Source organism: Oryzias latipes, chromosome 24 (genome assembly GCF_002234675.1).
Source record: "Oryzias latipes chromosome 24, ASM223467v1".
NCBI lineage: Eukaryota > Metazoa > Chordata > Actinopteri > Beloniformes > Adrianichthyidae > Oryzias > Oryzias latipes.
This window is the reverse complement of record NC_019882.2, coordinates 22,610,825-22,638,261: the sequence shown is the minus strand read 5'-3', so window position 1 is coordinate 22,638,261 and position 27,437 is coordinate 22,610,825. Positions and strand designations below refer to the sequence as shown.

Genomic DNA, 27,437 nt, shown 5'->3' with positions numbered 1-27,437 from the left:
GTCACATCTGTGGAAGGATCAAAGGATCTTCTTTGCACTGGATTTGTGCTGATAGAGTGGAACACATGTTCATGTGTTATTTACACCTTGGTTTTCTTTAAGTCACTTCTATTGTAGTGTTATCAAAGAGTTTACACTTACATGTTCTTCACAGACAAGGTAAATTACCTTTTCATTGTAGTATCTGAAATGGCTCCCGTGTCCTGGTCCCTCCATATTTTTTGTTGTCATGTTTTTGGGCCTTCTGTGAGTCAGCACACTCAGACAGTCCAGTGATCTGTTCACCTAGCCCCAAAGGCTGCAACTGGGATTGCAACCATAGACTCCTGCACGGCCGCAGACTCCCACACAGAGATGTTAATAAGTCAAAATAAAGGATTCGTTTGTAGCTGTATTTGAAACTTTATGTTCTTGCTGCTGCCACTCTTCTCACTTGGTCTTTCTTTAGATGTGTCATGGTTTGGGTTTCTTTGTATTGGTTTTTGCTTTCTATCTTCTTATGTCATGTTTGAGTTCTGTTTCCTGTTTTATTTTGAAAGGTTTCCTGTTTAGTGATGTTCTTGAGTTTTACTTCCTTGTTTCTAATCTGCCCTGATCATGGTCACCTGTGTCTTGTCAGTCCCGTGTGTATGTAAGTCTTGTCTCTGCCCTGGCTGTCATGTCCATGTACGTCTTCTGCCCTGATTATCTGGTTAGCCCACAGTAAGTTTAGTTTTAGTTTTGTTTCTCTGCTCTGCAGCGTTTTCTGTTATTTAGAATAAAGCCCTTGCCTTGGAACCGTGTGCCTCCGTCTCTGCATTTTGGGTCCTTCGTGCTCACCAGCCCTCCCCACCTGACAAGATGCTGCTGATCCCTAACTGCCCCCCCACACACACACTCCCACACAGACACACAAACTTGCCCGGCCCCCACAGTGTCAGTGTCATGCCCTGCAAGGTTGGCTTCATTAGCTGTAGACCTGATCAGGAAAACACATGCTGCTGCAGACATGGACTAGTCTCTTACATAACTGTCTGAATTATATAATTTGATGCAAAGTTGGTTTTAGGTGGTACAACAACGGCACAGACAGCACTGTAAGTGCACGTGTGTGTTAGTGTGTGTTTCCTGCAAAGGTTTGATTGTTCCAAGTCCTTATCGTTCATAATCTCATCTGCAGCAGCGATCTCTACCTTGGCTGCTCGTCTCTAATCTCCTTTTCTGCTTCCGGATTGATTTAAATTTAAGAGGACTGAGGAGCGGTTAATGGCCGTAACCTGAGTTCACCTGGCAGCTGCTCCTCAGCTGAAGTGTCTTTGGGGGGGGGGGCTCTCCATGCAGATCCAGAAGACAGCAGAGACAGAGGAAGTTCAACTACAAGGAAAGACGCAGAATAAACACACTTTGTTAAAATAACATTAGAGAAAGGGAAAGCTTTTTCTCTCCATTCTTGTTGATCCAATGAAGGCTGGACTTTAAAAGAAAAAAGATTATTATCAATAACAAAAGGAACATGCATTGGAGCCGGTTTAGCTTGTGCTGGTTTGCGGCGCCTTCCAACCATGAAACCAGGGTTCGACTCCGGGCTGCTCCCTGTTCCCTTCTCTACCTCTGTGCCGGTCCCAAGCCCGGTTTGAGAAGGTTGCGTCAGGAAGGGCATCCGGCGTAAAACATTGCCAAGTTTCCCATGCGACTTGTTCGCTGTGGCGACCCCTGATGGGAGAAGCCGAAAGAGGAAGAACAAAAGGAGCATGCATTATTACAGCTCTGCAGAAACTGGTGAATTTCAAATAAAAATGTTTCCCAAAAAAGTAGCAGAGTCTGGAGTTATCTACACTGCTTGATAATCACTTCATAACTTTTTAATGTCAGGAATAATTGATTGCTCCAGGGGGAATGTCACATGAATAGGAAGCAGGAAGTGCCTCAAAATTGGCAAATCTTTAAAATAAAAGCCTTACTTTGCTTTATCAAATCACCACTCTTATAAAACCACCATTACCGACAGAAAATCGTTGAGTTTGAGGCTCTGATAGAATTCAAAGATTACGACTATTTTATCGACAACTGTTTCGACTGAATAGTTATGATAAAAACAAAAGCCGCCTCTACCCCAACCTTAAAGCGTGGACGCCACGACGACTCGCTGGGAACTGTCTCGGCTCCTGGTAGCAGCTTTGAAGTCCTGGGGCCTCATTTCTAAACGTTGTGTACGCACAAAAGAAGGCGTACGCCACTCTCTACGTAATAGTTGAGATTTATAAAAAGCAAACTTGACGGGAAAATGTGCGGTCCTCCACGCAAGCTCTGACCCAGGCGTACGAACAAAAACGAGGGAAATGAGAAACGGCGACGCCGTCGGCAGATGGAAGAAACACGTGAAAGTGAAAATGACAATACTGCCTCTCATAAATAACATGAAGACTTCACAAAGCAAGTCTTACAATTAACAGCTATACGAACACCCGTTTGATCGATCAGCAGTGAAACAAACAAAAAAAAATCAAACGAAAATTACAACAGAAATTCAAATGAACACTTATTTGCAAAAAGAAAAGTGAAATATGTTCTGCAATATTGGCATGTTGTGCAATTCATCCTCATAAATAATAGTTAACAGAACGAAATAATGTACAAAACTGACATTCTCGTTAATGTGTCCGTCTGGCGGAGCAGATATAGGTGCGGGCGTGCGGACGGACGGACAGACGCACTAATTGTCCACTGGGGAAAGTTGTTTTCATATTAAAACATTTCTTCATAAGCTAAGGAATTATGGTATTCATGCATATGCCGTATTGGCGTATGTTTCAACCATTCAGAAAGCAACAAGAAATTACATTTGCGCTGAACAATTTCCCATTTCCACTTCGATTATTACCGACATCTGTAGCTTGTCAGATGTAATTAAATGGAGGGAAATAAAATGCCCCATCACAATGCGTAATCTTGATCTTGCGCTCTTAGAAGATGTGGCAAATGGAAGAATTCGGAGTGAACGCATCTTTAGACAGCAAGAAGACTCGCTGGAAAACGAGGACGAGTGGCTTATGAGCCGGTTCCCACTTCCTCGAGCCGTCCTGTTGGACCTCTGCGGGCTTTTGGGCCCGGCGTTACAGAAGAGCACTCGGAGGAACCACAAGTGTCACCCGGTGCATCTGGCGCTCCGATGTCCCCCCTCCCCCCCCTGTGGCAGAGACACTCTGGCGATGCAGCGCTAGACGTTTTTTATGCCTCGACTTTGATGTCCGACCATTTCTTTTTTATTTCGGCCACGGTCTGAGGTTGTGAGGCTACAGCATTTACGGCGTCTGCCACCGTTTGCCACTCACGTGCCTTTTTGGCATTAGTAATGCCCACACTGTGCCCTCCAAACAACATTTTTCTCCTCTTTTCCACCTCGCCAACGATAACTTCTACTTCACATTGAGTGAAGTTACGTTTTTTTTATTTCCTCTCTGTGTTTGCCATGATTTCGCAAGCCATGAATATTCATTTGTGGGCGTTTCGCGGACTATTTATGGGCAACTATGGGCGTGTCATGAATCCGCAAAAGCTGCGCTGCATTTAGAATTGGTTGTGATTTATTAAGGGAAAGATGCGTAGGATGTGCGTGCGCACGTTTTTATATATCCGAATATTTCTGTGCGTACGCACGTCCTATGTTTCATCCGTACGCCACTTCTGACGCAAATCCTACGCAAAGTTTTATAAATGAGGCCCCTGGAGTCCGCTGACAAAAAGCTGCTTTCCCTTGACGGCCGGCTCGCACTAGTGGAGATTCTCCACAATGAATTCCAGGCACCACAGGAGGTGTTGGAGTTTAGCTAACAAGAAGTGGTCGAGTTAGCTGGAGAAAATCGAGCGCTCAGAGAGGGAGGAGGCGGAGCAACCAGCAGATCTTCTCTGACAATCGGAAGATCAATGAGTCGATGTGGACATTCAGGCCTGAAGCATGAAGGACAACCTAGTCATCTCAGGGATCCTGGAAAAGACCAGGGAGGATCTGGAAAACCCCCGAAAACGTCATCAGAGACCATTCCAAAGTCACAGAGAAAACTGCAAACTGGGTGGAGCCAAACCCAACAGTTGCCAAATTTAAACATTACAAGTAAAAGGAAATTGTGAGGAAGAACGGATATTAACTGAAAGGAACCAGCCTCAGCCTGAACGACCAATTCCCTGCTGAGATATTACAACAGTGGAGGGTCCTCTTTCCCATCTGGAAGAGGTTCATCCAAGCTGGCTCCCGGGCGGTTCTCTCCGTGGACAGGCTTTATGTGGACAGTTGGCTAAACAAAGGAGAAGGAGTCACCACCTGGCTGAACAAACCTCAGGAATCGGGTGAAATAAATCCATCATACTCACCATATCATAGCAACATCACAGATGTTGGTTTAGCTTAAACTACATTAAATATTGTAGATAAAAACAGTTGGTCTAGTTAAGTTGTTAAGTTTTTTCTGATATGTCCTTTTTTTGTTTTGTGTCTTTTTCTTGTTTTCTTTATTTCTTTGTGTTTCTTTCTCTTCTCTATCACCATGTCTAACCTCTTCCTGGATGGTAAACTTAACTGTTGTGAGTGGGGGAGTCCATAACATCTGAGCTGGGTGGACCGTGCCCCCCCTGGGTGTGGGCAGGGTTCCCTACATCGGAGCACCAGGCTGCCCAATCCTTCCATCGCTGCACATAGCACCTGGAGCCCTGTGGGGGGTCTCTGTCAGTCATCGGTGTGTGCCCCCCGTCGGGTGTCCGATCTCAGCCGCCTCCTCTTGTTGGTCTTTGGTGAGGCTGGCTGCCGGGTTGCAGTATGGGCTGGTCGTGGGTGGCTCTGGCTCGCGTCTAGGGGTTGTGGTGGGGGTGCTCGGCCTTCCGGGCAGTGGTATGGGTCTCGGGTGGTCGGGGCAGGTCGGGTTCCTGCCTGGCTGGGACTTTTGGCCTGTGCACTCTCTGTTCCTCTGCATCGCTGCTGGGGGGCTGCCGGGGCATTACCTCCCGCTCCGTCCCCATGGTGGGGATCTAGTACGGGTGGGAGTGGTTGCACCGGGGCATCTGTTAGTCGTGGGCCCCTGGGTGTTGGGTTTGGCCCGGTGACTGGGGGGGGTTAGGGTTAGGGTTAGGGGTTAGGGTTAGGGTTAGGGTCTTGAGGATTCAATGTGAACAAGTATGCAATCCTATATATGTCTGTCTGTGTGCACAAGAAAATATCAGTTTGGGTGATTTTGTGACATAAGCCCTCCATAAAAACAGTACATTTGTATAGATATACTATATAATAATAATAAACTTTATTTATATACCCCTTTAGAAATCCAGATTACTAAGTGCTGTACAATTAATATGAGACAAAGTCAGTATTAAAATACGAATACTTGTAAGTAATTGTGTAAATACTGTGTGATGGTGTGTGCATGCAACGCATATGATTTCTCTTGACATTCATCTCATATCATGACTTTGTATTGTCATCAACCCCCTTCTCCCCCCTATTGTCAGCAAACCTAAAAAAATAAAGTTCAGCTTCAGTTACAAGAGGGGCTTATATGAAGGCACCTGATGGAGTATTGAACAACCCCGATTGTAAAAGCAAAACATGTCCATCACAAGAGGCACTCGCTGCAGTCTGTGTTCCTTTGCTGGACAGGACAAAAAGAAGGAATAATTGATTACATAGTAATCTGTAACTCGACTACTAGCAGATGGCTCAAAATTAATGAATTACTTACTTCACCCTGGGGGATGAAGGGGACCCAGATCATCAATGCCACCTGAGAGTGGAAAGTCTCTGGGGTGATTGTTTTTCTACAGGACAGTTGACCTGGAAGTGACACTGCAACAGGGCAGGAACCCCCCCGCGCATGCAGTGACTGGCAGATAATGAGGTTGCGTAACCGTTAAACTCTTCCTCGCATTGTAAGTATCGATTAGCCGGTTCAGCCTGACGTACAGCAGAGAGCACTCAGCTTCCAGCCCGTCAGCTGGCAGATCAATCAGATCTTAATGAGATAAATGAGTTCACTAATTAGTTAACAAGCCACAGGCTATCACCGATTCTGCTCCCACATTAAGGAGTTTAACACCAACGCTTGACTTCTTGGTTGGAAATAAGTCACTGTTTCCTGTTTTAAAGCGTTCTTCTGGATTTTCTTAGATTATCTGAACCTAAAATACATCTGTCTGTTGAGGTCACTCCACATGTTATCTGGCAGACTAATATAAGTAATGAATATAAAGAAACTTTGTATGTGTATGAACTTACACCCCCCCTTCCTTGCCGGATCATCACTTATTAAACACTTCCTGATAAGGCAGCAGTCACCAGCCAATCAAACACTCTGGTTATTTAAAACAGTATATTGTGCTGTTTGCAGAGAGCAGGGATCAGCTGCAGGATAGACAAATCAAACGCAGAGCCAATCATCTTTGACAAACAGCACCTCCATGGACAGGTTCCTCCTCTTGTCTTCTTTGGTGCTGCAGCAGAGCTGGAAGACCCAAACAGCTGAACAAGCAGAACAGCCACAGAAAGACGTCTGCTGCTGTCCAAACACGACTGGAGGCAGGAAAAAGCATCTTCTGCTCTCGATGTGGACGGATGCTGGACCGGCACAGTATTTCAGTTCTGGGCTGGCATTTAAATGAGTCTAGTTCTGATGGAAAACTGTTGTTGTTTCGTGACCAGGCAGAGGTCAAAACTGACAGAAAGTGAAGTTTTGTGAGCTCTGGCGCTGCTGGTCTTTGGTTCCTTCCAGGATAAAAGCAGCCTGTGCATGTGAAAGCTGCATCAGACCTGTGTTAGTGACTCTCATCGCACTTTGAAGTGAAATTCCTGTTTAACTAGTTTAATTTTCTTACTTTAAAGAACAGAGGTTTGGGTAAACACCTTTTTCCTGTGATAGGAAGGATCTGCCAGTATGGTGACCTTTACAAGCTGCTGCTGCCTGCTGAACCTGTGCAGGGACCATAACTGTGTGTGAGTGTGAATATGAATCTGTCCTACACCCAATCCTACTGTCTTTTTGGAGCTACCAAGTTATGGGAGCTGAGGTTCTGTGAAATACTCAGTGAAGGTCTCCAGCGGGGTTCCTCTTCATTATGAAACCATAGAGACCTGGGGCCTCATTTCTAAACGTTGCGTACGCACAAAAGAAGGCGTACGCCACTCTCTACGCAATAGTTGAGATTTATAAAAAGCAAACTTGACGGGAAAATGTGCGGTCCTCCACGCAAGCTCTGACCCAGGCGTACGCACAAAAACGGGTGAAATGAGAAACGGCGACACCGTCGGCAGATGGAAGAAACACGTGAAAGTGAAAATGACAATACTGCCTCTCAGAAATAACATGAAGACTTCACAAAGCAAGTCTGACAATTAACAGCTACACCAACACCCGTTTGATCGATCAGCAGTGAAACAAACAAAAAAATCAAACGAAAATTACAACAGAAATTCAAATGAACAATTATTTGCAAAAAGAAAAGTGAAATATATTCTGCAATATTGGCATGTTGTGCAATTCATCCTCATAAATAATATAGTTAACAGAACGAAATAATGTACAAAACTGATATTCTCGTTAATGTGTCCGTCTGGAGGAGCAGATATAGGTGCGGGCGTGCGGACGGACGGACGGACAGATGTACTAATTGTCCACTGGGGAAAGTTGTTTTCACATTAAAACATTTCTTCATAAGCTACGGAATTATGGTATTCATACATATGCCGTATTGGCGTATGTTTCAACCATTCAGAAAGCAACAAGAAATGACATTTGCGCTGATCAATTTCCCCATTTCCACGTCGATTATTACGGACATCTGTAGCTTGTCAGATGTAATTAAATGGAGGGAAATAAAATGCCCAATCACAATGCGTAATGACGCACAATGGCTGATCTTACGCTCTTAGAAGATGTGGCAAATGGAAGAATTCGGAGTGAACGCATCTTTAGACAGCAAGAAGACTTGCTGGCAAACGAGGACGAGTGGCTTATGAGCCGGTTCCGACTTCCTCTGCGGGCTTTTGGGGGTGTGTCACCCGGTGCATCTGGCGCGTCGGTGCTCCCCCTGCGCCTCAGTCACCACTACACTTAAAAGGGATTCCCCAATTATTGCCGCCAGTCTCTCATCAGGAGGGGTCAGCTCCGGTGTCCCCCCCCACACACACACACCCGTGTCTGCCACGGGTGTGTGTGTGTGTGGGGGTTCAGCGCTAGACGTTTTTTTGCCTCGACTTTGATGTCCGACCTTTTCTTCTTTATTTCGGCCACGGTCCGAGGTTGTGAGGCTACAGCATTTTCGGCGTCTGCCACCGTTTGCCGCTCACGTGCCTTTTTGGCATTAGTAATGCCCACACTGTGCCCTCCAAACAGCACTTTTCTCCTCTTTTCCACCTCGCCAACGATAACTTCTACTTCACATTGAGTAAAGTTACGTTTTTTTGATTTTCTCTCCGTGTTTGGCATGGTTTTGCAATCAATGAATATTCATTTGTGGGCGTTTCATGGACTATTTATGGGCAACTATAGGCGTGTCATGAAGCCCCAAAAGCTGCGCAGCATTTAGAATTGGTTGTGATTTATTAAGAGAAAGATGCGTAGGATGTGCGTGCGCACGGTTTTATAACTCTGAATATTTCTGTGCGTACGCACATCCTATGTTTCATCCGTACGCCACTTCTGACGCAAATCCTACGCAAAGTTTTATAAATGAGGCCCCTGCTGTTCTCAGCACAGACACGCTCACTTTATGAAACATTTTCAGTTCAAACTCCAGACACCAACGGCTGGATTGCAGACTGCCTTTGCTGATGTAAATAGCAAGCAGAAAGTGTTGACATGGACTTTAAGACAGCTGCAACTGAAATACTCAACAAGTGCAGCATGCAAGACCTTTCAATCTCAAGTTGTATTGAAATGTATAGAATTTTTGGCCAGTGGATGAAGTGATCATCAGCCACATCCTTCTACATTTTAGTCCACATGCAAAAAGTGCAATGAGAACCTGCTGGCCCAAACCAGAACATGAAATCTGCATTGTGCTCATAAATGCAGGAGGATGATGTAACGGCCTGTTAAGAGAACTCTGCATGTTTTCTCCAGTTCTGCTGTTTTAGGGTCAGCTTCCTCCTGGCAGAACAGTGTTCATCAGTCAGAAGCTGCTGCTTCATTCAGGCACCTGTCCTTAGTTTCCTCCTGTATATCTGCTAAAGACAGAAGTTGACAGTGTGGAACTTTTAACATTTATTTGATACTATTACAGAATTAGTGGAGTTTTGTCTTCATACTGGGTGGTTTCTGACCGAGTCAACCTGCTGGTCCAGTGGTTCCTGGCTGTCTGCTGTGAGTTTAGTGCGTGAGGTTTTGCCTTCATGTTCTCTTGATTCTAACTGATTGCTGCTTTCATTTGGGTTTTCCTGTTATTCTCATGTTTTTGGTTGGACTCGTGTTTTCTCTTGATCTGCAGTCTGTGACGGCCACACTGGACCCGCGAAGCTGCGCTGTTTCTGACTCTCGGGAAACACAACAGAAACATGTCGCTGCTGAAGTGCCCTACGCGGCGGCCGTCACCCCCCCAGCTCGGCTCCACATCTATTTGTGGCTCTGCGTCACGCGGGGCTTTACTCCGTGGAGAGGAGGGGGCTCCCACTGTTGCTCACGCACGCACACGCGCACTTCCGACCATCCGGCAGGATAACTGCCGGAGCAGTGCGCGCACGCGCAGAGGCAAACAGTGAAATGGGAAACGTTGATGTGCACGGGGCTGGGCGTGCTGGGCTTCGATCGCCGCGTGGAAAATTGTGCGTGAGTCTCCGCTATGTGCGTGTTACAGGACAGGAGGGTGGGGGCTCCTGCTGAGGAGGAGAAAATCGGTCAGGTCTGTTTATCCTTCCAGCATCCATCTGGTTTCTGTTTTGTGCGCGTGCTTGTGTCTTGTCTGTGTGCGCGTGAACAAAAACAAAACTTTACTGAGGACAACAGAGGCTGTGGATCAGAGGACAGCTGTTCTCCAGAGAAAGAGGAAAGGACAAACGACCTGTCGGACATAAAGAGACAGACAGACAGTCGAGCCTCTAAGGAAGAGGAAGTCCGACTGTCCCTCTGACTGTGATCAACCCTTTTTCCATTCACAAATTCTCAGACAGTGAAGTGTGCTTCCTCTGGTCTGCTGCTTGTTTTCCGTGCTGCTCTGAGGGACACTTAGGGGTTTGGGTTCCAAGGTGTTCCTTAGCAGACTGTGTCAAGAAGAGAGTTTGGGGGATCAAATGATTTTGTCTGTATTAAGAGATTTTCAGTGGTTTTGCAGAAATCTTTGGTCTGAAGGCAATATTTGAGCAGACATGCAGCTGTGATGAAAGTCTTCATCTCTCTTCTCTGCAGGTTACTGGCTCTAAGAAGAAATTAAGGCTTCTTCTTTGTTTTTTTGTCGATCCCTTTAGGGGGCGCCACAGTGAAGCCTTCATCTCCTCTGTATCCTCCTCACTCCCACCCACCAACCACCCTCATGTCCTCCTCTACATCCCTGAACCTCCTCTTTGGTCTTTTTCCTGCTAGCTCCAACCTCAGCATCCTTTTTCCAACATCATCACTGTTCCTCCTCTGAAAGTGTCCGACCATCTCCATCTGCTTCCCTGCATTTATCTCTAGAACATCCACCATGATCTGTTCCTCTGATGGATTCTTTCCTGATCCATCCTGGTTTCTCCCAAAGAGAACCTCAACATCTTCATCTCTGCTACCTCCAGCTCTGCCTCCTGTCTCTGCATCAGAGAACAACATGGATGCTCTCACCACAGTCTTCTACACCTTTACTTTCAATCTTGATGACATTCTTTGGTCACATCTCAAACCTTCCTCCACCTGTTCCAAATTGTCTGAAACCGCCTCTTCACCCTTTTTGTTCTGAGCTTTTGATCTTAAGATTTGAAAGACCCATAAGCTTATAAAAGAATGTTTTTGCATTTTAAACTTGTAATTATATTTTCTTTTAAAAACGCTCACCCTTTCTCCTCCAAGCTCGGGTCCTCTACCAGAGGCCTGGGAGCTTGAGGGTCCTGCAGTATCTTAGCTGTTCCTAGAACTGTTCTTTTCTGGACTGAGAGGTCTGAGGTCTTTCCAGGTATCTGTTGTAGCCACTCCTCCAGCTTGGGGGTTACTGCCCCGAGTGCTCCAATTACCACAGGCACCACTGTCACCTTCACTTTCCAGGCTTTCTCCAGTTCTTCTCTGTGTCTCTGGTATTTCTCCAGTTTCTCATGTTCCTTCTTCCTGATGTTCCCATCGCTTGGCACTGCCACATCCACCACAACGGCTTTCCTCTGTTCTTTATCCACCACTACAATGTCTGGTTGGTTCTCCATTCCCATCCTATCAGTCTGGATCTGGAAGTCCCACAGGATCTTTGCCCTCTCATTCTCTACCACCTTTGGAGGTGTTTCTCATTTTGACCTTGGGGTTTCCAGTTCATATTCTGCACACATGTTCCTGTTTATTATTCCAGCCACTTGATTGGGGTGCTCCATGTATGCTTTCCCTGCCAGCATCTACACCTTGGGTCTTGTCTGGTGTGGTAGATCTACACCTTGGGTCTTGTCTGGTGTGGTAGATCTACACCTTGGGTCTTGTCTGGGTTGGTTGATCTACACCATGGGTCTTGTCTGGTGTGGTAGATCTACACCTTGGGTCTTGTCTGGGTTGGTAGATCTACACCTCGGGTCTTGTCTGGTGTGGTAGATCTACACCTTGGGTCTTGTCTGGTGTGGTAGATCTACACCTTGGGTCTTGTCTGGTTTGGTAGATCTACACCTTGGGTCTTGTCTGGTTTGGTAGATCTACACCTTGGGTCTTGTCTGGTGTGGTAGATCTACACCTTGGGTCTTGTCTGGTGTGGTAGATCTACACCTTGGGTCTTGTCTGGTGTGGTAGATCTACACCTTGGGTCTTGTCTGGTGTGGTAGATCTACACCTTGGGTCTTGTCTGGTTTGGTAGATCTACACCTTGGGTCTTGTCTGGTGTGGTAGATCTACACCTTGGGTCTTGTCTGGTGTGGTAGATCTACACCTTGGGTCTTGTCTGGTGTGGTAGATCTACACCTTGGGTCTTGTCTGGTGTGGTAGATCTACACCTTGGGTCTTGTCTGGTTTGGTAGATCTACACCTTGGGTCTTGTCTGGTGTGGTAGATCTACACTTTGGGTCTTGTCTGGTGTGGTAGATCTACACCTCGGGTCTTGTCTGGTGTGGTAGATCTACACCTCGGGTCTTGTCTGGTGTGGTAGATCTACACCTTGGGTCTTGTCTGGTGTGGTAGATCTACACCTTGGGTCTTGTCTGGGTTGGTTGATCTACACCATGGGTCTTGTCTGGTGTGGTAGATCTACACCTTGGGTCTTGTCTGGGTTGGTTGATCTACACCATGGGTCTTGTCTGGTGTGGTAGATCTACACCTTGGGTCTTGTCTGGTGTGGTAGATCTACACCTTGGGTCTTGTCTGGTGTGGTAGATCTACACCTTGGGTCTTGTCTGGGTTGGTTGATCTACACCATGGGTCTTGTCTGGTGTGGTAGATCTACACCTTGGGTCTTGTCTGGGTTGGTTGATCTACACCATGGGTCTTGTCTGGTGTGGTAGATCTACACCTTGGGTCTTGTCTGGTGTGGTAGATCTACACCTTGGGTCTTGTCTGGTGTGGTAAATCTACACCTTGGGTCTTGTCTGGTGTGGTAGATCTGAGCCTCTATGGCTCTGGTGCTCAGGGCTTGTCCCTGAGCTGCCAGGATGAGTGCTTCAGTGCTGTCCTGCAGGCCAGCCCTTTCTAGCCATTGGTAGGACTTCTTGATATCAGCCTCTTCAGTTATGGTCCGGTGGTACATCCCATGCAGGGGTTTGTCCTCCCATGAGGATCTGTCCTCCAGCACTGTATCCTCTGCTCTGCATCGCCTGAGACATTCACTGATCACCCTGTCAGTTGGGGCCTTTAGCTTGATGTACTCATGCATCTTGGATGTTTCATCCTGGATAGTGGCTTCTACGCTCACTAGTCCTCGGCCTCCTTCCTTGAGAGCTCTCAGCAACAGGGAAGGGAATGGGGGGTGGGGGGTCTCCACGTCAAGGTCCCGCCCACAACTCAGAGGTGAATTTTTACTGAACCCCCACCTCTCAGTTGAAACCATGTTTTATAAAATGAAACAGATGTTTTGATTTTGTCTAAAACAACATAATCATAATTAATGCCCACTTGGAACACTGAAAATAGAACAAAAGATGATTGGAGTGGGACTTCACAGTCCTCCACCTTCTCCACCTCTGCTCCCTGTAACCTCACCGTTCCTCTTCAGTTCCTCTCATTCACTCTGTCTTGCAGCTGCTGACCTTCACGTCTCTCCTTTCCAGAGCAAACTTCCACCTCTCTAGATGTTCCTGTTACATGATTTTAATGTGAACTGAGAGGTGTGAGTTGAGGGTCACAATGACTTTGACATGTGGTCTGAAGGAATCCATGACCTTTTTAGCAGAATCAGTATTGAGGGTCGTCATAACAAGACTGTCTGGAGTTTTCATGAAACGTTAGCTCATGAGTCTCTGACTGTGTTGAAACAAACTGCATCTCTTTCTCACTGCTTATTATCCATGTGTCACATTTGCCTGCACCACCTCTGTTTTGACGCACATTAAATTTGCGTGTTAAAAGTGTGAGCCGCCTGTCAGGTGACTTCATGTAAGCTGCCACCAGCCTTATTATTAGATTGTGGATGGATGATGTAGAGATCAGGCTTATTTATGTTGAAGAGTTCTACAAGAACTGTCCATGTCTGGATTCATCATCCATCGTCATGGATGCTGGAGGGCATCATTCAGAGACTCTGCCGTACGGTGAGCTTCACCGTCTGCTGCAGGAGCTGCATCTGAATGACAGATGCTTTCAGCGGTACTTCTGTCTCTGTGACCCAGTGTGATGACTTGCTGTCCCTCATTAGTCTGACGGAAGAAAAAATAAAATGTGAAAAACATTAGAGGAGCTTTTTGTTCTGGTCTCTGTAACACACTGCAACCCCTTCATTGTAACACCTTAGTTATTATATGACTAAAATAAAATGGTCTTGAAGTTCAGTCTTGGTATCTTAAACTCTTCTTCCTTGAAACATTTCCCCACTCATCCGAGTGTTTCATCACATTTTGGGGGAGAAACTCTGAAAAGGGTGCAGGAATATGAGAAAACAGCAAAAAGAATAACCTCTTTGTTTTGTCATGATCTGGACTGATTCACTGACCACTGATTGTGGTGCAGAGGGAAAGCGGTCGACCTCTGAACAGAGGATCGCAGGTTCGAAACACACATGTACACACACATATTCATTTACACGTTTAGTCTTACACAAATGCACTCCCAGACTTGTTCCCACAGATGTACACTTACACATATGCACGCACACTTGCCCTTGCCCTAACACACACATGCACTTATAAACATGTGGACTCACAGACATGTTTACTCACACATATTCATTTGCACTCATTGGTCTTACACACATACAGTCACACACAAAGTCACATATTTTTATACATTCACACACATCTTAATACACACATGCACTTATCCTTCTGTGCGCGCTCCAGCAGAACAGTTGGCTATATGTACTTGATGTCCAGATTCACTCTCCACATTCATCTCACTTTCTCTGCAGGTATAATCCATCTCCACCGTCTGTGCTGCCAAAGCTGCCAAGAGCATGCACACAAACACATACACACACAAACATGGTCAAACACACTTTTGCATACACACACCAGGCAGTGGCAGCACATCACAGCTTTTTTCAACTTATGCACAAACCAAAGGAGCAAGAGATGACAGGAAAGAGTGGTGGAAGATGGGGGTGAACGGAACAGTGACATAAGGGGGTTGTTTGACAGCTACAGGAAAGATGAAAGAAAACTGGGCAGTGACTGGTGGAAGGGTTGAACGGGAGAGTGGGATAGTGAAAAAAAGACAAACAAGTATGATTGAGACAGGACTGATAAAGTAAAGAACAAAATGGACACAAAGCTGCAGATTTCTAAAGGGAAAGAAAGTGAAGTAGCTGCAGATGAAGCAGGGATGGAGAAGGATGATGGTGTTGGATGTGGTTACTGCTACGGAGAGGAAGGAAAATGGCGGAATGATGGAAAAGATGTGATGAAGATCCAGCAAGGAGAACAGGAAAGATGATTGTGACTTTTGACAGGAGATTGAAAAGCATCAGAATAAAAGCGACAGAGAAGGAAGGAAATTCTTCTTCGTGCTTCTTTGCTTGTCTCTTTTTCTCTTAATCCTATCTCTGCTCCTATTTTTTTTAAACTTTGGGCTTTTCCAAAAGTCTGTCCTTACACATGTTGCTTCCCTGGAGTGTTATAATTTGCAGCAACATGTTGAATCAGACTTCTAACTTCTCAGGAAAGCTCAGCCCCCCACCCCCACCCCCCAGTCCCTTCAAGCAAAAGAAGAACCATAAAAAGTGGAGCGCTGCAGAGAGGTGGAATCTGAGGCGTTCACTGTTTTCCTTTGCCAGATTTTCCCTCTTATCCCTTCTCCCTCTGTAGGTGTGAAAGTGTGTTCTTGTTTGTGTGCATCTGTGTACACTTATGGACTGCAGAGGCTCGTAAGTCACCTCTGATTTTCCACTCCCGCGGGGACACATCCCATTATCAGTTTTCATTGAAACTAGGAAATTCTTCTGTGGTCCCACTGTGCATTAGGATGTGTGCACGCATGTGTGTGAGTGTGTCGGGAAAATTCTGTGGTTGTGCTGGTGTCCAGTGAGGCGGCGGGGGGGGGGGGGGGGGCTGTCAGTGTTTGAGCCTTCTTCAAAGTAAGAGCATCGGGATTCCAATACGCCTCTTCTGGCAAATTCTAGGAATGATTGGACAGAAGTTATTAATGATTAAGAACTTTTATTGTTTTCTAGCCGCTTGGAAACTTGACAGAAACATACCTGGGGTTAAAGGTTGTGCTTGATTGGATAATAACATTTTGAAACTTACCCAACATCTTTTTTTTTTTAATTACATTATTGTAGTGAGTTTTTGAAAGTTTAAGGCTGGATTCAGACTAAAACCGTCTGGTCTGGACCAAGTCTGCTTAATTTGGTCTGGATCTAGTCCTGAACCTTGCCTTTGGTCTGTCTTCACACTGCCGTCAAGCGGACTTTCCTGATTCCAACTGAAGCTCGTAAACAAAACCATGTGACTAAAGATCTCTTCGCCCATTGGCCAGGAATTACGAGGGTGGGGCAAAGCAACTACACACAGAAATTGTGGAAGTTCTGTGCTTTGCATTCCTTCTTGGGGTAGTTCATTCAAACTTTATAATTTGCTGACCAATTTTAAACGTCTGTTTCCATGTCAGGCTCAACACGTTTTACTGCTACTTTGGTCCGGTGGAGGCGGGCTGCAGGACAGAGCTTCAAAGCATTTTCAGCTGTGTTCAAATGAACGTTCTAACAAGTAAACCTTTTTCCTCTTTGATAGCACGACAATTGTTGCTTTATATTTGTCATCGGCTTGTCTGTATTCAGACTGAGGAATCTCAGAGCGAACCGAAGCTCCGTCTGCTAGCATTGTGGAGAATTTGTACCAGATCGCGTCTGAGTGATCTTCATCTTAAGTGTGGAAGATTTATTTGGAATACTCCACTAAAAGTGAAAAAGGCGGTTTCTAAAAGATGTTTTCTGTTGGAAACACTGTTGTCAGTTTAAATGAAAGGACTGTGAGTGTTTTCTAGTCACAGAGTTGTTTTTATTCAGGTGTTGCTGTGTCTTCATTTACTTCTTATTACTTTTAACTTCATCCTCTTGTCATCTACAGTTTCTACTGGAACTGTGGTCAGCTAAACTTTGAGGATGGAAAAACTATGGAGATCATTTTCATACAAAAGACATACATATAGCAACCATTCAGACATATTCATATTAAACAGGAAGTATTATGGTTTGATCTGGGAATCGTTGGCCTTGATTTGTGAATCCAATCGGATTGCCTCCTAATTAACATTCCACAGGCCTGGTGGTAATTTCTAAAAAAAAAAATTAAAAGATCTTAAATGCACCTTCTGGCTGGAATCTTACAGTACTTGTCAGACAGTTACTGGGACAGGAGAATAACACAGGGAGGGATGAACACACATAGGACAAGATAGGGGATAAAAACATAGGAGAAGATAATACTGTGTAGGGGACAGACCTATAGAATGGAGATAATCCCGTGTTGGACATAAATGTATGGAGGACATAATCCTGTGGAGGGGATGAACGTATAGAAACTAATAATCCTGGATCATTCCTATGAAGGACATAATCCTATAGAAGGATGAACCTATGGAGAGAAGGAACATGCAGAGAAAATATTTCTGTAGAGTTTATTAACATGCTGAAGGGATGAATTCATGGAAGAGATAAATGCACATCAGAAATAATCCTGTGGAGAGATTAGAATTTGGAGGAGATAAATGCATGGAGGAAATGTTCATTCATGAGGGATATTTCTGCACATTTGTAAGGAGGACATAAATGTACAGCAGAGATATTCAGCTAAAGCTAAAGTTTGGAGGGGATGGATTTCCTGAGGAGGGAATCCTATGGAGGGGATGAACGTATGGAGAAAATAATTCTGGGGAGGGCTGAACATGCAGTGAAGATGATCAGAGGAGGGGATAAATGTATGGAAGGTGTACTCCTGGGCAGGGAATGAGCATATGGAGCATATATAATGTTGAGGGAAGGAATTTACAGAGATGATAATCCTGAAATGGGATAAACATGTAGAGGGGATAAATGCTGTAATGGAAAGAGAAATTCAGATGGGATAAATGAGCTAGAGGGGTAAACGTGTTGGAGGAATATGTACAGAAATGATAATCCTGCAGAAGGCCCAAATGTGTGGAGGGATGAACACATGTAGAAAAGAATCCTGCATGTATGTACAGTATGCAGGAGATGAATGCACAGAGGGGTTAAATGTATGCTGCCATAATCCTACAGAGACAATAAGTGTTTAGAGGTGACAGATGTATTTAGAAAATGAATTTGCCGAGGAGAAAAGAAATCTGTTATGATCACTGATGTTAAACACAGTGCGCTACTCTGAATAGGTTTAAAGAACTGTTCAAAGCAAGAGCACCACTGGAAAGTGTTCCCTTATCAAATGTTTCTGTCAGAAGGGGAATGACATCATCTCATTTTTTGTGGTAGCCAACCTTGTTTTACACACAAAGCAGGACACTCGTCACACAAACACACAAATACCAAACAGGTGGAAGAAGCTGCAGAAATGGTAAATCTGGAGCAGTCCGGTGGTTAATTGGTATTTTCTATGCAGAGATATAAAAAGACACTTTTTGTTATGTAAGTGTCTGCTTTTGTTGTGAATAATAGAGGCTGGATGGCTCAGTTGAATGCATGTAGGACTGGTGCATGGGAATCTGGGGTTCATTTCCCAGTGTGGGTCCTTGGGGAAGACCCTTCATGTGGCTACACACCTAACTATGTAGCCACAAGGGGGCCCAAGTCTGGGTGCCGGTCTCTAGCCCGGATAAAAAACAGGGTTGGGTCAGGAATGACATCCGCTGTAAAACTCTCTCCTGAAACCACCCATGCGACTCAGAGGCAGCTGATTTGCTGTGGCGGCCCCTGAAGGGACATGCCGATACGTGAACAAAAACTTGATTTGGAAGTACAGGTTGTTCACTTTTTGAGTTGTCTCAGGTTGTTAAAGTGTAAAAAAAATGTTGTCAAAGCGAGTTAAACACTAACTCAACTACTTTTTAGGTTAAGAAGTAAGCACACACAACTGATGATTGATGTTCCAGCACTGCATGAAGGGGACATGAACAAAAAAAAGGTATGGTGAGGGTAATCCCATAAAGAGGATGAATGTGTGGAGGGAGGGGTTGCAGTGCGTCATCTGAGAGTTTGGAGAGTTTACAGTCTATATTGTGGCTGCAGAAGTAAAGTGGGTGACTAAATAATTAGCTTGCATACAAAATGAAGAAAAGGGTTGACATAATACGGTTTGGGACCAGAATTATGGTTTATGGTTGGTTGTTTTTGACTGCACTAAGAATGTAGGACTTTTGGCCGTTGCCTTTAGTAATGGTTAGTTTAGCTGTTGGCTGTTTGGTTGTGAGGGGAATTTTTCCTGTTAGGATGTAAAACAAGAACAAATGTACTGAACAGCTGAGAAGTGCAGGTTGACCAAGAAAAGGGGACAGGATACAAAAAGAAAATCAAACAGTGGAGGACAGAGGCCTTTTGAAGAGGGGATTGCTTGAAAAGAAACACGTTTTTATTGTTCACACATTTTCAAGGGTAACTTGGTCTACATATCTTTTTTTCTGTGTTGCACCATGGGTTTCCTCTTCTCTGTTATCTTTCTCTTTTTTAGTTTGGAACAACAAAAAAGTGGAATGACTTATATTTCATCAAACTGGCTGCAATATAGCGTTCACAGACTCACATGGCTCTAAGGCTTGTTTTCCACATCAGCTTCTTTTATTGGGCGTCTGACTGAGCAGACTGTCGGGAAAGATGGAAATTAAAGTTTCTGCCAGCCTCGGGTGGTTAAAAGTTTCCTAAGTTCACTTGCTGCTCTCCTAATTTAGAAGCTAAATAGGCTACTTAGTGTGGAATCAATTCCCAGAGAAAGGTTGGTGGGTTGCCAGAAAAATGCAAGCTCAGTTTGCAAAAGCCAACAGACACAAAAAGAAGTTGAAGAATGTGACTGGTGGTTATTTCCCAGCCTGCAGCTACATCTTCCAGATGTTGTGAAAGGTGTGACTTTTTTCATGTTATCTCTTTTCTCTGGCCTTATCCCGCTGCAACAAACTGTTAAGGCTGTCTTCAGACCTGTACATGTATAGCCCAGTACACTACTGTTTTAGTCCACACACACATGCTCTATGTTTGCTGTACATTGCTATGTGCTTGCAGGCAGTTCTAGTAAAACATAAGCCTATGCCTGATTTTTTTCTCCATTTTTTGTTGTGTCTCTGTCCAAGCTTGACATAACGAAAAATCCTACTTTTTTTTCCTTCAAACTGATGTATAAGGTATTTTTCTCAGCTCCTCTGATCAGTCTGTTTCCTAAATGTGGATTATTTTCTTAAATGAAAGTGATTCCTCACGACTGTGGTGCTAAAGTCACATTCCTCTGATTATAATTATGAGTTTATGAGCATTGCTGCCGAAGGATCATAAGGCAAACTCACATCAGTGGGATTTAATTACACCTTTCTAATTATATCAAATGATTGCATAAAAACCAGACATTTTAAAAATGTTTTCCTTTATCTCAGTTCTTCAACACTGCAATTTAACGTAATTTTTGTATGAGAAAGTTGTTTAAGAAGAACAGCTGTTTCTGTGCCATCCCAGTCTAGGGTGAAGAGAAGATGGGCGGCTGACAGCCAGATGGGGTCTATCTCTTTAGAAGTAAAGATGTAGGAAATGAATAGTTTAGCCAGAGAGTCAAAGAGCGTGTGTCATGCAAAATCCACTTTTTGAGCTTTAAAGTGTATTATAATGTTTATTCCTCACAAAAAACAATGCCAAAGCGGTATTTTGATCCATTCACGCAGTCCCCATTCAGCACCAGCCCCTCCCAAATTAACAAAAACGAGTGGGTTCTCACATTGTGACATCACAAAGTGAGACCAGCCCCTTCCAGGAAGTGTATGCACTGCCAGCACTGCCCCCAGACTAACACACACGCCTACTTTCTCTGTGGAGCTAATGGTGATCAGCTCTGGGTTGATGTCATAAAATGGGCGGCACCCACAAAGAGGAAAAGGCATCTTACTTACGGGAAGGAAATGAACTGGTTAAAATAATTCGTATTTGATTTTAAAAAATCATTCTTTAGTGTGCCAAAGGTGATATATTATAATTTATACTGTATGGATATAACTCACTCTGACAGGCTTGAGAATAGCATGACATAGGACCTTTAAATAAACCAACAAATTAGCAGACACCCGTTCTGTTATGATCAGCGTGGAGCAGGGGGGCGTGGCTGACCTTTTCCCTGATGCCTCTCTACATTGCACACCAGGTCCTCATCTCGTCACCGTCTTTTACCCTAATGGTTTCATCCTTTTAGTTTTATTTTTAAAATGTATGGTTTCATCATCATAGCCTCAACGTCATGGTTTGCTTATAATTGTTTTATTCTCATTCTTTCAGTCTTTTTCGCATACTATATTTTCAATGTTTGTCATCCTTGTAATTTCTTTTGAACAGTTCATCTTCATTGTTTCATCTTTGTTTTGACCTCATACTTTCATGGTCATGCTTTCATTCCTACGGTTTGATCATGTTTTACTATGATTTTCTGGTCTTAGTTTCATCCTCACGGTTTCATAGTTTTGGTCTCTTCGTCACAATTTCAACTTGATTCTAGACATTATAACAGTTATTATAAAATGATCTGCTGCAAATACAGTTTACTTATTTGGTTTCAAATAAGGGGAGGCACACCCTTTTGTCTTTGAGATGGATGGAAACAGCGTCACCATCTCCGTGTGCATGTGTGAGCATGTGGGGACAGACTTGCCTAAGAAAAACAGTGTCACCATTTTACTGCCTCGTTCCCGGCAGGATGGAGCAAAAAGACAGCTTGGAAAAAATAAATGCTGCCATCTGACTGTGTGCATGAGTGTGTTTTCCTTGTAACAGTCCACCCTTGTGCCTTTATAATAAATGGTAAGGGTTTATAGCTATCTAGTGTTTTTCTGCCCAGCTTTACAGTCACAGTCCCATTCACACACTGAAGGAAGCTCCACTGCCTTGCAAGGCGCTAACCTATAACCACCAGGACACTTTGACATATGGGCAGGCAATGCAGTATCCAAACCTGTGATCCTCTGATCAGAAGTTGACCGCTCTACCTCTGCACCAGAGCCACCTTTAAATTACTGAATGCCACTGTTACTCTCTAAATGTTTGTTTGTGACAAATTTGTTTAACTAAAGATACTTTACCACAGATACTTACTTACTTTGTGACTTTGGTTCTCCTTCTTTTTATCTTATTTTCTCACAGGAAAATCTTGGTTCATACTCCGTGAATGACCACAAAAGTCAAACAGGCCACTGTTTCATCAGAACTCGTTATGCTGTGTTCACACCAAACGCCATTCGAGCGGCGGACACTTTCAATGTTAAGTCAATGGTACAGACGCGATCTGAGGTCCTGTGGTGCAAAGGTCTGGCAACAATGCGATTTCAGTGACGTGGCTCAAGTTGGGAGGCACCGCCCCAGGCCAGAGTTATAAAAAAAAATCTGAACTCTGGGAAGGTCTCCACGTAGCATCAACCAATCAGGGACCCAACACGTGACGATCCAGTGACAGCCAGTGACAGTGGGCAGAAAACACATCCAATTTAGTAAATGGATCCATAGTTCTCCTGAACTTCCATTTATTTTCTTAACCCGCTGTATCCCTTTCAGGGCAGCGGGTCTTCAGGAACCCATCCCAGCTACTGTTGGAGCAGAGTACACCCTAGACAGTCTGTCGCAGGGTCGCTGGAGCAATTGATCTTACTATGCCGGCCTCCTGACCTTATATTTTCCTATTTTCATCGAGACAATCATAAAAAACATCTCCTGATTTTATTCTTGTCTTTATTTTTTCCCTCTGGGGTTAACCATGAACAGCAAGCCTTCAAACTGGATCAGAGAGAGACGGAAACAGCGCAGAAGTGTGATGTGATTCATTCCTCCCCATCTCTCTTATCACCAATTGTTTTGATCGTTGCATTTACTGATAAAAAAACAACGGTTGGAAGTTGAACTCATCTGACTGCTGAAGAGGAGTTTAGGTATTAATGCATTAAAAAAGTAATATCCCCTCACTAATATCTAAATCCTTCTCGCTGGAGCCCACCCAACTTCTGTAAGTCAAAGGCGGGGTACACTCTGGATTGTTTGCCAGTCAGATGAAGGGCATTATAGAGACAAATAACACACACTCACATTCATACCCTAAGGGTACCTTAGAGTCACAAATCAACCTATGAAGCATGTTTTTAGACTGTGGGACGAAGCCAGAGAAACCCACACATGTCCAAGGAAAACATGCATGTAACATTTTGCATGTAATCTGCTCATGAAAAAGCACAGGTTTGGTGTCATTTTGTTTCCCATCGATTATGTCTTCACTGTTCAGAGGAGGATCAGAGGGGAGCCATGCACGGGTGACGGGTGTGCAACAGTAAACACCCACCTCCTCAACTAAACTGTTAATCCACGCCTAAACTTTGCAGGAATCTGCAGCTGCAGGATGGTTTTCAATCACTGGTAGCTCTCAAAGGATGGGTGGTTTACAGCCGTGCTGGGTGGTGTCTCCTGGTTAACCTTGCAGGGTCGTCGTATGCAGACCTCTGCTTGTTTCTGTGAACTCACAATCATTTTTCTGCTTTTTTGCCAGGATGGGATCATGAGGATGCCTTCTGTCAGGACCCCTGTCAGGACAAAGCAGCTGGGTGCAGACTTGCAGGTACCCCCACTTTGACAGTCCCTTTCAGGGTGTTTCCACAGGTTCAAAAGGTCTGTAGGGCTTAGGTTGTGTAATGTGGGCTTGTGGGTGTGGGAGAATGGGTTCGTAAATGGCACTGTGAAACTTCTCTGCCAAGAATGTGAGCTGAAGCCCTTTTTCCACTCGTTTATCAAAGACTTCATAACAGCTTGGATCAGTTTTAAAGCCATGCTACTGATGAAGGAATGTGGAAGACATCAATTAATCCAGAAGTTTCCTCTTCCCTCAATCTTGAGTTTTACTTTTACCATTGATGTCCATGTAGGGACTCCCTAGGGAAGACTGCATCTTCTGTTTAAAGTTTCCCTTTGTGAAGTTCAGAGTGTTTTTGTGTAGAACTGTTTTTGTATGTCATTCAATTGTGAATGCACTGACATGCGAGCTGCAGTCATAATCTACACCAGATACTGGTTAGTTTGTAATGGGACAAGAAAAACAATCAATGATTCGTACACTTTCTGACCACTATTGTGATTGATAGATCAAGATAAGACCTAGTGCAATGGTAGAAGTGAAACATGCAACAAAGAATTAATTTATATTTGAAAAAGTCATTGAAAAAATAACAATGCAGGAAGATTGTTCAAGAGGAAGATTGAAAATGAGGATGAAGATGTACAAGCTAAAATTAGAAGAGGAGAAGGAGAAAAGGAGAAAGGAGGAGGTGCATTTTCTGTATTGATCTAGTTATTTCGTAAATTCAAATACTTTTTTTCCACAAAACCTCATCTACATTTTTACAGTCAAGATTTATTCTCAAATGCATTTATCTGCAGTGATGTAAAAATTCATTTGAACAAAGATTTAATTCACATCATAGTTTGTGGTTACTGATCGGATTCATAGTCGATTTTGGTTCATTCTAAAACGACCCAATTCATTCACCTGAAGTGGATCCAGATCATCTTCATCCAAACTTCCAGCAGTCAGACTCAGACAGAAATTCCTGCTACTGAACAGTGAAGTTTTCCAGATTCTTGGATTTCTTCCAGATCATCAAGTGGAAATGAAATCTGTGTCCAAACAAACAAGTAAACTAGAATGAATGTCAAATCCATTCACATGTTAGTTTCCTAAAGTTCACCACTGTTGTTTTTCCACATCCAAAGAATCCAAAGGGAACATTCTTAGAACATTCTAGACACTGGATGGTCACATGACTTTATTCACAGTCTGTCCACACTTTGGACTGGAATGATGGACTGATGATGTCATCACGTGTGTTGTCCGCTGTGATGAACTTGGTCATTTTGACGTAAGAGTAAAATAAAACTACCATGAATCCAGTATTTTCCAATATCAATTATCACCAATGTATTTCTTTTTGAAACTGTTTTATTATGGTACAGTTTGATTTGATTCAATGAACAACCTGAATCAAACAGATCAATTTGGTTGGATAAATCGATTAATTGATTACTCATTACACCCCTAATCTGCATTTACTGCTATTAAAAAGATTTACGTTGATAGAATGAGTACCGGCATGAACAAAAATCTACTCTGGAGTGCAGCCTATGGATATGTCCAAACAGGAGGGACTTTGCATGATTCCAGGACATGCAAGTTAGAAATAGTACTCTGCTGTTTTTTGAGTTGCCTTTACCTCCTGAGAGCTGGAGGAGGAAGATGGAGGGAGAACTTCCTCACTGAGGTAAAGGGCAAGTTCTTATGGAGCACCTTTTCACCTTCTTCAAAAGTTTAAAGTGTTTCACTGTCACAGTCACACATGGACACACATATAGAAAAACATGTTCACAAACGAATGCACACACACAGAAACACAAACAAACAAACAGACTTCCTTTCCTCTGTAAGTATTTGACATTTTTAAGTTTATTACTTCAACTCAGATGTGATCTGCATGTATTCCATTTTCAGAAAGTTAAAAATAGAGCGTTGCTGATCATTCTTTCCTCTTCCCTCCCTTACATCTTCCTCTGTGTTGGTGCACTTCCTTTTCTGATGTTGCTGCAGTTGTTTAGCAGCAGTTGAATAATGCTTCAGCTTTATTACTGCTGTCGTGTGCTGGGTCCTTTGTTTCATCACCATCCCATTATTCACAGATATTCAAATATTTGACACTAAAACATTTGAAACAACTGCTCATTGTTTGTCCACTGACAAACGGATTGATCTCATATTCTGGGTCAAAGCGGTGATTCATTGACTGCAGAGGAAGTCCTCTCTGTTGGGGTGACATGCCCCCCATACAGCCTCCCAGGGAGTGCAGCCACTCCCACACGAGGCTCAAACCGTAATGGGACATGCAGACAGCTGCAGCAGCCCTGCAGATACACTGCAGGGGAGGTCAGTGTTACAGCAAAGAGGATATGATAGAAGATGGAATAATTGGAACAAAGGTGTTATATTTCAGCACCAGCCCTCTTGAAGATGGTGATGTACTAGGGGGCTATCTAAAGGCTGTTACTGGTTATGGTGAACTTCTTTATGCAGACGCAGGTGATGAGCAAATGGATTGTAGGCTGGACTTTGAGATGAGGGGTTCCTTGTGGCTGGTGGGGGCATCTTGTCAGAGGGGAGAGACCTTGTTGTCAGTTGTTAATAGAGGTGATGTGATTGTGTTTCCTCGTGACAATTATAGCACCTCTGCTCAGGATGCAGACTGGAATCATGATGTAAGCTACTTTCTGGTCCTTCCATCTTATCAGCATCAGCCCATGGTTGCACAGCTGCAGAAATGACATTTCTGGGATTTCATGAGACAATAATTGAAACATTTGAAAGTAAGGGGGTTTTGTTTTAAAACAGAAATTCTGGTTTGACGTTTGGATGAATGACTTCAAAGACTCAGCAAATGGGAATGGCTGCTTTCCTTTTTGTGTTTCTATAAACTTAGAGATCCGTCCCTAAAAATCACAAAAATCTGTCTCTTCTTTTCCCAGACATCTTGTGTGTGTGTGTGTGTGTGTGTGCGAGTGTGTGTGCGTGTATGTGCTGGGAGTGTCTGCTGATGTATTTCCCATCAGATCTGGTCGTCCTTACTCCACCCATTCCCAGAACACCCTGACTCATTTGAACAAACTGCTTGTCAGCTTTTTATATAAAGACATCTTTGATTCTGTTTTAAGGACTTACTGCTACTTCAACATGGCCGAGCCTGTGAAGGTGTTTGTGACTTGCTGAACTGCAGACCTTCCTTTGTTTGTTTTATGTGTATGTAGACTGAGAGGCGGTGCACACCTGACACAAGAGCCAGCTGGTCTGCTGACCGTTAGTTTAGCTTCTTCACAGGAACCACATCTTAGGCACACATGAAAAATCCTGCAGCCTTCCTAGCTGGACGCATCCAGTGGGGTATGGTGTTGTGCGGCAGCAAAGCAGACCCGCTACCACCTGTCTGCCTCTGCAGTGACCCCCGACTGCATCCGTCATGCCACCTGTGAGTCTGCAGTGTCACCTGTATGCAACATGAGTTTTGGTGTCTTGGAGAAATGTAAGATTTGTCACTGTCGTGAAGAAATGAACTGAATTATAGAAAAAAGCACTGCTACGCTGTCAAAACTAGGGATGTAACGATTCATTTTAACAATTCGGCTCAGATCATAAATTGTGGCTAATAATACAATTCATTAACCTAAAGGTTCAGGAGTTTTTTTTATCCAGAACACACCAGTGTGACTCAGAGAGAAATACCTGATTCTGAACAGTGCAGGTGATGTTAAAGTCCCCATTAGCTGTCACACACCTAGGTGTGTGAAATTCGTTCTCTGCATTTGACCCCTCCCCTGGGGGAGAGGTGAGCTGCAGACACAGCCGCACTCGGGAGGCATTTGGTGGTTTAACCCCCCAATCCAACCCCTTAATGCTGAGTGTCAAGCAGGGAGGCATTGGGACAGTCTTTGGCAAGACTCGGCCTGGATTTGAAATCAAA

General features: G+C 44.1%; 1 protein-coding gene across 5 annotated transcripts in view; it reads left to right on the top strand.

Moving 5' to 3' along the window:
• The window catches only part of hivep2 (human immunodeficiency virus type I enhancer binding protein 2), a 100,037-nt gene that overhangs the window by 28,062 nt on the left and 44,538 nt on the right, over window positions 1-27,437 (top strand). For 3 of the 5 annotated variants that reach the window (XM_020714613.2, XM_020714615.2, XM_020714614.2), the window contains one exon: window positions 23,435-23,503. The gene's annotated coding sequence lies outside the window, so the exon portion shown is untranslated. Of the gene's footprint in view, window positions 1-9,642; window positions 9,856-23,434; window positions 23,504-27,437 lie in introns of those variants that run through there. The other 2 variants (XM_020714616.2, XM_020714617.2) reach the window with 1 other exon arrangement.